The sequence below is a fragment of the Anthonomus grandis genome, chromosome 10 (assembly GCF_022605725.1).
Source record: "Anthonomus grandis grandis chromosome 10, icAntGran1.3, whole genome shotgun sequence".
Taxonomy (NCBI): Eukaryota; Metazoa; Arthropoda; class Insecta; order Coleoptera; family Curculionidae; genus Anthonomus; species Anthonomus grandis.
In genome coordinates this window covers 5,191,810-5,202,678 of record NC_065555.1, presented here as the reverse complement: position 1 = coordinate 5,202,678, position 10,869 = coordinate 5,191,810, and positions in this window count along the sequence as shown.

Here is a 10,869-nt window from a genome sequence, read left to right as displayed (position 1 = left end):
CGAGGAACAGCTAGACAAAAAATTTCATGGATTTTATCATAAAAGGTTTTAACTGCCTCATTAACATCTGACTGGGTGCGTATAAAAGTCCAATCCACATCAGAGATAAGCTGGTAAAGATAGGGAAAATTAGCCCTCCGAAAATTATACTTAGGACTCTCATTGTTGGAGGGGAAATCTGTAACACTCTCGAATTTGACAAGATTCAACGAGATATTAATAGCAGGATGATATGCATCCTCAGTGACAAGGGGTTGGTCGTCCCTATCCACAGAACACTGGAAGTTGGAGAGAACTAGATCAAGCAAATTATTGTTGCAGTTAAGGGCATTGTTAAATTGAGAGAGATTCAAAAACGCCATAAAATCCCTTAGGCCAGCAAGTTTAGTGTTACAATCATAAACATTATCCTGTATAAACCTCATGTTAAAATCCCTCAACAACAAAATATTTTGGTTCTGAATTGCCCTAAAAGAGGAAAGATAATCAAAGAGAGACAAGTAATTTTCTAAAGGCGAGTTTGGTGGTATATATATAACAAAAATATAAACACTTGTCTTGTTTACAGACACCCTGCAACCCACAATATCCATAGATGGTAGTATGACCTCCAAGTCCCTCAAATCAACCCTGACAGATGCCAATTCATGTCTAACAGCAACAAGAACTCCACCTCCTCTTTTGACTCCAGGAACCTCGAGATTTCGGTCCTTACGATACACTAAATAGTTATTTTCAAAAAGTTCCCGATCCCGTACACCATCCTGAATCCAAGTCTCAGATACACATATAAGTTGATAATCGCCACCGGACACTGACTTGTAGAATTCGTGTGTTTTGCTATTAAGTCCCCGAACATTCTGGTAAATTGCAGAGATATCCCCGTTGGACAAGGCTATTGGTTTTTTTGTTTACGATTGTTATCCAAGGACACAATCTTCTGGGATCCATTGGAGTAGACAATTCTCAGACCTGACTCACCAGCCTCCGTATTCTGCCTCTGAAGTTCTGCCTTCAAATTTCGATACTCCTGTTGTTGCCTCGGTGTTTTATCCATACTTGAGACAGGTGTTTCAAATTAGTATTTTTTTTGAGTCTGACGGCGTTAGCAATCACCATTTGAGGGAGCTCTGGAGAGTGACATATCACTCTAAGTGGCCTGATTTTATTGTCAAGCTGCCTCCTCATTCGGTAAATCCTAAAATCATCTTCAGAAATGTTAGAGTCCACACACTCCCTGATCACTGATGTAACTGCCTGCCTAATATCTTTTGTTGATTCGGGGCAATTAAACAACACGAAATTCCTTTTTCTGCCTTCCCGTTCATGGTGCTCTACAATAAATTGTTCAATATCAACGCTACTGTTAGACACAGTGGGATTGGAATTCGTCTCAATACCGCAGTTCACAACAGTCTTCTCCAGTTCATGCTCCAAAGAAGTTACCCTTTTAGTAAGCAGTTCATTATTTACCTTTAAGAGATCATTCTTCTCCTCCACCTCCTTTAAAAGCATTTTTAAATATGTAATTTCAACCTCGAGAGCTCTGTTGGTTATTAATGAGTTGTCTTTAGTTGTGTTACCACTTTGACTACAAGTGGGACACCAAAGGAGGATAGCACGATTTTGAAGCAGAATTGATCTTATTTCAGTTGTTGTTTTCACACCGAGGCAATTCCTACATATTGGTTTACAGCACATATCACATTTACACCCAAATAATTTCTGTTTGTCTTCCCGAGCCACACAACAGACACCACAAACATAGCATTTCATTTGTTCACTAGACATCTTTCAGGTTAGAAATTAAAAAACAAGCAAAATTTTTATGCTAGAAGTGACCACTAATGTTAACTCCAATTACACCACTGAACTGGATATAAACCAGTAAAATAAGCACAGATTTATTATTTGATATGGTTAATAGACAACAAAAAATCAATTAGTAGAAAAATCACATGTGCTCAAAACAACAACAACATAACCTCTCTATGTTTTATTAATTTAATCCAATAAATAGCGTGGAAATAACTCAAAACTAACATAAAATACCGTATCAATTAACAATTAAGGTAATATGAGTGGAAATGAGACGCACAATAACCCAACTTAATTCGAGAAAAATCAGTCATTTTAAGGCCATTTTTATGGGATACAATAGGCCTCTTACCATTTCATACCCACATGGATGGAAAGCTCAAAGTTGCTTCTGTACCCAGACGTTCTTAATTTTTACGAAATTCCTAGTCAAGGCTCAATTGTCAGTCAAAGCCGTCTTCGTTTTTCCGTTTTGTACCGAAGCGAAATCCAAAAAAAAATGGAAATGCGCGGTTTTTTCAAAAAGCAAAAAGATTAAGTACTCCCGCGTAATTGTTTTGCAATAATTTATGTTGACCCCATTAAAGTTCTCCCGACTAGTACGTCGGTAATTAGCGATTGAGTTAACCATGCAACAATCTCCTCAATAGAGCAATTAGAGTTTTGATTGGATGCGGACCGGTAATTAACGGTAATAGTATAACCCGGTTAGTATGCACAAATTGCACCGATTTCTCTCTGTTGGATTCAATATAAATCGAGTGCCATCGGCGCCATTATAGTAAGGACGACACAGAGGAAATTCCCTCCTTTGACATTAATTTTTAAATGCGCCAAAACTATACTCCCTTGTTTAATATTTCGATGAAAAAAAATGACAGTTGCGCCAACTTAACGTGGGATCTAATAACAAAATGGTGGCACACACGTGATATTTTGTCTTCCAAGATGGCGCCCCGGGCAAGGAATCAATCACTTAAAGAGACATCGTCCTTAATTTTTTTTTTTACGAGCGACCCACATAATCTGGGTTTATGAATTCCCTATCCCCGTCCCTTTGAAAAACATCCCATAAATCCTTAAGTACGAGCCTGTCCCATATAGACTGGGCCCTTAAGTGGTGTTTTATGATGACATCATAAATCTACCCGTGATACGCGTCGTAAAGACACCATCGCTGAAAAGGATAAAAAGTCACCAAATTAGGGATAATTTTATGTTGCGACTGAAATCGAATAGATTACAACGCTTTTACGATCTGGTTAAATCAATCTTCGGTTGTTTTAACCACGCGACATTAAGTCTGTTGGCACGGATAATAAATGACCACTACTAAGTGGCCGCCATTTTGCGTGATTCTGTCCTTTTGATGTTGGTCACTCTGATAGATTTCAGTGGTGCCAATTGAAGGATAACAAAACAAATAAAGTTTTTTGGACGTTATGTTTACAAAAACCAAATGGAAAGTTATATTTAGTTAAGAATTTAAGATAGTTGCGTTAGTTCTGATATTTTTCTTGTACTTGTTTAAGAATCTCGTTCAAATTAACAAAGTTTTAATTAACTTACAGGCATAGATGTATTCATTTTAAAATATGTGATTTACTGTTCTCATAAACTTGTATCTTACGAGTCTTAATACCATATTAGTCTTCATTTTTAAGTCTTCATATTTAAGTTCATGACAGATCATATATCAAACCTCAGCGTCGTCAACTTCCTTAGAACATTGAACGGCCTTTCAATGTTCTAAGTCAACTTTTATTTAATATATCTTTTGTTGGTAACACTGAAAATGTTTAGAGTGACCAACATCAAAAGGACACAACCATTATGAAAATGGCGGCCACCAGGCAGCGGTTATTTTTGGTCATGGTGGCCATTTGCATTAGCAGTCCAGGTATATTTATAACTTCGTGGCACAGATGTAATGCTGTCTACACGCCTTTCTTGGATTGACGTTGACAGTTGACAGCTCATCGTCCCAACGTCAAATTATGTTTAAGATTCCATTAAATGGTTGACAGATTGACAGATGCTTGACTGATGACGTAAAACAGCTGATTTGTGATGGTAGATCAACCGATGCAAAAAGAGACGATTTGTATTGTTGCGTGTTTTGATTTGACTTTTCAGTTGATTTCCAAATGTATTTTTCCCCCTTAGATTTCCTCTTTGTTGTTATGTCGTAATAGGACTTCACGTAACGTGCTAGAGTGCGCAAAAATATTACCCCTATGCCCTTGCATCTTGCACTTTGTAAAAAAAATCTTAAATTGAATAAATGCAGTTAAAAGTTAATTATCTTGTTTGTTTTGGTCAAATTCCAAATTATTAAGAAACAGCCAATCAGCCAATCATTGATGGACCCATCATATAATAAAGAAACGTGATGTGATGGAAAGCAGATAACTTAGAAACGCAAATAGCAAATTTTGCTTAAGCGGTGGATCGACTGCTGAATTTAAAAACGCGCCCATGTTTAAGATTGACAGTTTTGACAGTTGACAGCTCGGTGCCTCTACGTCAAATTATATTTCCGATTGACAGTTTTGATAGATACCTTGGTTGACACTCGATGATTTCTAACCTAAAAGAAAAAAATACATTTTCGATTGTTTAGGTTAGGAACGTTAACGATTACATTATGCACTGACGAAGCCAGTGGATACATCTGGATGTAAAGCCTTTAATCGACCTGAAATTCATAAGGGTTCTTGGGAGCGTCATGTCTGTATACTTTTTCGGCCAGATTCGTTACAGTGTGTGTAATTATAGTGTAATTATTATAGCTTCGTCGAAAATGCTTAGTTTTATAGGAGAAATTACATATTTGGAGGTTTTTTTTTGAAAAACAATTGTTTAACGAATTTTCGCATTTTCAGCATAAGCCGATTATTTCCGTGTAAATAGAATTCTTCTAGCAATGATAGCTTTTGAAATATTAGAATTTTTGCGTTTTATTCATTTGTGGCGTCCCCGTACATTATTAGAAAATAAAGCCTCATCTATAATATCCCAAATTTTGTTTTACAATACATATTAACATTTCAGAATTCCAGCTGTATTACAAGTATCGAAAAAATGCTTTTTTTATCAAACAAATCCATTTTTTTCGTTAAACGTCACCACAAGGGTGAAATAATCCAATATGGCCACCAACAGCAGGTACCTTGACATGTTTTTTTTTTTGAAAGGGTGTCACATTTTCATTAATTTTTCCATGAAAATTATCGGGAAGCTGTCAATTAAAGGTTGCGTCTAATCAGAAAAACTCTGGGCTTTCCGAATATGATGTGCATATCAATTGGGGAAATTGTGTATTGCGGCCAGGAAAATTCGGCAAAGTATTAACGTTTTAAAAAAAATCAGTTTTTTCCAGCCAAAACAAATTCAAACCGGGTTGGCTCAAAACCAAATTAGCACGTTTAATTCATTTAAAAATAATTTATACATACCGTGTGGATCGTATTGAGCTATATAATTTAAAATTTAATTATTTGAAATTCCCTCTAAAAGGGGACAGAATTGATTATAATCCCGAAGGCGAACTGCTCTCCCCCGGGGAAAGTTTAAAAACAAAAACCGCCTCCGGTAAGAATTTCCCGAACGTATATGCTCCGTTTTTGAAAGTTTCCAACTTCCATTATAAAATGTCAATTTTACCTGCGCAGCCGGGACCCAATTTATATTTTATTTTAACTTAGGAAAAAAAAGGGACTGCACGTTCTGCCTGGCAAAAGGTTTAAATCGAACACGGGTTTCTTATAGCGGAATATAAAATATGTAATCTTTTAGGAAAAAGGAAACGAGCAGATATAAACCAGATCATAAAAGCTCGCAGTGGAAAAGAATTGTAAACTCCAAATCGAGAGGAAACTGGGACTGGGACAAGATTAACGATGTATTTAGTCAAGTTCTCCTTCATTTTTTTTTCCATACAAATACATAAACTTACTATTTAAACTCGACTCGTTTATAGACATACTTTGTGAGGTTAAATCATCTAATAAACATAAACTCTCCTAAGCGATAACTCTCGAGTTAATGTGGGGTCGAAGATAATATTTTGCCACGGCCAAGTTTATTGGATTTCGCTTAATAAACTCGATTTATAACCGGTTTTTAGTTGCAATTAAAGTCACAGTCTACAAAATTGATATTTAGTTCAAATGCCTGGAAAAAATAAAAATGGCTCTAAAACCCTGGACAAAAATTACTTGACATACCCCATAGAGAAATGAATATTAATTAATACTTTATATTTAATAATTAATTACTCTATGACATACCCGGAACACACTTGGAATAATTTACTATAACCTAAAAAAAATATAACCTATAATTTTGTCTTCGGTAAACAAACCGTCAACCGATATTTCTCGTGCTTAGAACATTGAAAAGGAAGAAGGAACACGAAATTAGCATTGCCGTGGAACCATGGGCAGTTTGTTTGCTTGCAACATCTTTGATGAATGATGATGATGCCAAATGTAGATATGCAAAAAGACACTTTATAATATCATAAAAATTTGTCACATATTTTGACAGGCACAAAACAATACTGCTGTTCCTCTTTAATAAAATATGAAGCATTTTCTTTAATAAAACGTGATAAGATACTCTACAGGGTGTCATTGAAATGGTGTAAAAAAATTCGGGGGGTGATAGTACTCCTAAAAATTTTTAAAAAAGTTTCTATAACTATAGGGCGGAAAATGCATATTAAGGGAGTTAGGGGCACTGAAAGGGTAAATTTAAAAAACGGTTTTTTGAAATTGTAGGCTTAAAAAACGAGATAAAATTTCGAAAAAAAATCCTCTGCCATAAATGTTGACCCAAAATCAAATGGTGATACTGAAAAATAATTTGGAAAATCGGAAAGGGTAGTTTTTGCAAGGGTAGGGGGTTAATTCGTGAATAACTTTTTTTAGGTTATTTTTTTCGCAACGTGGGTTCATTTTTTAAAAACTACATACTTTTTCCTACAAAAAAGGTACTCTTGTTGCACATCGCCCAGAACGATGGTTTTCGAGAAAATTGAAGGCAAAAAGTTTGCTCTGATGGGTTGCTAACTGGTTAAACAACATAAACCTATGAAAGTTATGGGGTTTCAAAAGTAAACACGTAGTTATTAAATAATTAATTGAAAAATCTAAATTTTATGATTTTTAAAACATCTTATTGCTTTAAAAAACGAAATAAACCAATTACCAAAATTCCTTATTAAAATAATGCATTTCTTAATTCATTCATAGTAAATGTTCAAAGTGACCACCATTCATTTCAATGCAGACATCTGCTCTTCTTCTTCATGATCTGCGTACCCTGTGGAATAACCCTGGGGTTGTACGAATTTGATTGGAACAGTCGATAATGCGTTGACGTAGTTGCACTTCAGTATTAATCGGCACTGAGTAAACCAAAGTTTTCAAGTGGCCCCAGAAGTAGAAATCTAATGAATTAAGATCTGGTGATCTTGCTGGCCAAGCTTGTGGACCACCACGTCCTATCCAACGCCTCTCAAAAACTTGGTTTAAATGATTCCTCACCGCTAGCGGAAAATGAGCTGGTGCACCATCATGCATAAAATACGTGATCTGCCTCTGTGCTATGGGAACTTCCTCCAAAAGTGCTGGTAGATCATGTATTAGAAAATTAAGGTAACTTTGACCATTTAGCCTAAAATGTTTATTATTATAAATAACAAGCGACTTTTCAAAAGGTGTCAAATTAACCTCGGGGGTAGAAAAAATGGTCCAATAAATCTATCGCCAAGAATTCCCGCCCAAACATTAACTGAGAATCGAATTTGGTGTCGACTTTCCACAACAGCATGAGGGTTCTCATCGGACCAGTGATGTGTATTATGGTAATTGAAAATTCCATTTCTTGTAAACCCAGCTTCATCCGTGCATAAAATATTTGCCAAAAAAAGGGGTTCTTGTACCTGTTTTCTTAATAACCAACGACAGAAGATGACTCGAGCGGGATAGTCTGCCGGAGCAAGAGCTTGTACCCTTTGGATGTGATACGGATGCAGGAGTTGAGTCTTAAGAGTCATCCACACAGAATGGCGACTCACGTTTTCCCGCGCTGCAATTCTCCTTACAGATATCCCCGGATCTTCCTCTACATGTGCTAAAATGCGCTCCTCAACATCAGGTGTACGTACCATCAAGTTACGGCCACGGTCTTGGTTTCTATGTCCAAATGAACCTGTGTCTCTTAGGCGCTGATGAATTCTCGCAAATATCCGGTGAGAAGGTGCCCTGCGATTTGGATATTTTTGGACATACAAGCGCTTAGCCAAAAGACCGTTTCCGTTTGCTCTTCCATAAATAAAATGCATATCTGCCAGTTCACACACAGGGTATTCCATAATTTGTGAAATTTTACGTTTACGCACACTTCAACAACAATCAACTGACAAAAATATTTATGAACCAGAACATTTCTTTTGCGTACATGCAAAATAAATAAAGTGATAAGACCGCATACCTTCAATAGCTACGTTTACCCCGCGAGTACCAAATATTCAGTACGCGGACTAAAACCTCTACATATTCTCAAACCTATTAAGTCACAATTTGGAATAATTTACGTGTAAACTTGTCAACTCGCGCACGTTGAGTTTGAGAATAGGGGATTGGGTCCGCGTATTGAATATTTGGTACTCGCGGTGTAAACTAGGCTAATGAATCAAATAAGTATGCATTTAATAAGGAATTTTGGTAATTGGTTTATTTCGTTTTTTTAAAGCAATACGATGTTTTAAAAATCATGAAATTTAGATTTTTCAATTAATTATTTAATAACTACTTGTTTACTTTTGAAACCCCATAACTTTCATAAGTTTATGTTGTTTAACCAGTTAGCAGCCCATCAGAGCAAACTTTTTGCCTTCAATTTTCTCGAAAACCATCGTTCTGGGCGATGTGCAACAAGAGTACCTTTTTTGTAGGAAAAAGTATGTAGTTTTTAAAAAATGAACCCACGTTGCGAAGAAAATAACCTAAAAAAAGTTATTCACGAATTAACCCCCTACCCTTGCAAAAACTACCCTTTCCGATTTTCCAAATTATTTTTCAGTATCACCATTTGATTTTGGGTCAAAATTTATGGCAGAGGATTTTTTTTCGAAATTTTATCTCGTTTTTTAAGCCTACAATTTCAAAAAACCGTTTTATAAATTTACCCTTTCAGTGCCCCTAACTCCCTTAATATGCATTTTCCACCCTATAGTTATAGGAACTTTTTTTAAAATTTTTAGGAGTACTATCACCCCCCGAATTTTTTTACACCATTTCAATGACACCCTGTATAAAGAAGTCAATATTCAAAGTAAATTGAATGCAGATTATGTATATTAGAAGAAAATACATCGCAACACTGACACAAATAATCTTCACCACTGACGTCGTCAAAAACATTTACATGATAAATATTTAGTAATAATAGATTATGGTTTAAATTATAAGCAATATTACCGTTTGTAAACTCTATGCGTTTTTTTAACGTACTTTATTAAAAAAACATTTTTATGGAAATTAAATATTTTATAATTATTACAAGATTTCTTAATAAGTTTTTATTTAGGTTTATTTATATGATCCCAATTCTACGTTTATGATGACGACTCTTCCTTGTTACATAATTACAAATGGCACAACTTTTTACCATCGTAACAGTTCAGAAAATACTCGAATGAGACCTTTTTTAACCAAAAACTAAAGCAAAAACCCAGAACTTACACCAATACGTTAAACCAGTAAATTAAATTAACACTATTGTATGTCAATGGGTAACTAATGATACTTCGGTCATCATTCCACTAAATTTAGTGGAGGAAGTATCCTATTAACCTATTAACTCCACTACAAGAATGGAGTACTTGTTCAACTATTGTATGTGTTAATTTATAGCTGAAAATTTCCTGTCTTGAAAATGTGTGTAAACTTGACAACAGATAACCGGTGAATACTTGGTAAAATAAGGATCTTATGAAAGAACCAAAAGAAAATCCCGATATCCAGATAATCCTAACCTGGATAAAGCAAGGGAATAAGCCCTTCCTTTATCCAGATGGTTTTTTAACATGGGAACAAGTTGCCAAGTATTCTCCCAATGTCAAGTCATATTGAATACTCTAATTTTGAAAGATGGACTCTTGCGGTGGAAAATAGTTGACCACAATGGAAAAGAGGAAAGAAGGCAAATCATTCTGTCTAATTGTCGGATTGCGGAGTTGCTAGAGGAAATCCATGCCATGACACCTGAAGTAACAAAAACCCTGGGAAAAGTGAGGGAAAGATTTAACTGGGTCAATACCTCTGCCTTACGTAAGAGACTGATGCAGCAAATGTAAGTACAACGTGGAAAGTCTCTTTGAAAGAATTGCCATTGACGTTGCTGATCTAAAAGCAGGGAATGAGTACTTCGTGGTCGTGATGGTGACAAAAGCTCGAGTCATTCACTTTAACCGACTAGTTCCTTTATATGGAAACCACGAAGATGCTGAGCTGTGGCATATTCAATCAGAATCGGATTTGACATTCGATGAATTTATGCCTTATCATTCTAATGGCCGAAATAGTTGGTAAGGCGTGTGCAGTGCAGCAAGAGATGTTTAGTCTGTCGCTAGGAATTTACAAATGTCTGGAGGAATAGCTGAAGTTTTCCGTAGGAAAGTTGGAAAAATTCAAGTGCTGTCAAGAGCGATCTAACCCCAAAGTCGGGCAAGCACTTAAGATAACCTATGAAGAGACTGGTAGAAAGATCTTTTACCTGGTTACCAAATAGACGTCATACCAGAAGCCAACATATAAGGACGTTTGGGACGCTTAATGTTCTCTAAGGGCCAAATTATGAACCGGCTGGTAAAGTGTCTGGAAAAGTTATCCTGCTGGTAACATTAAAAATTAAATTATGAACTTCATTTGTCAAAGATTTGGAGCTTGCATAGTATTGCAAGAAGTTTGTGTATAATATTCTAAATTTTGTTCTTAATCTGTATGAGTATTTTGTTATTTTTCATCTAGTTAAATTCTT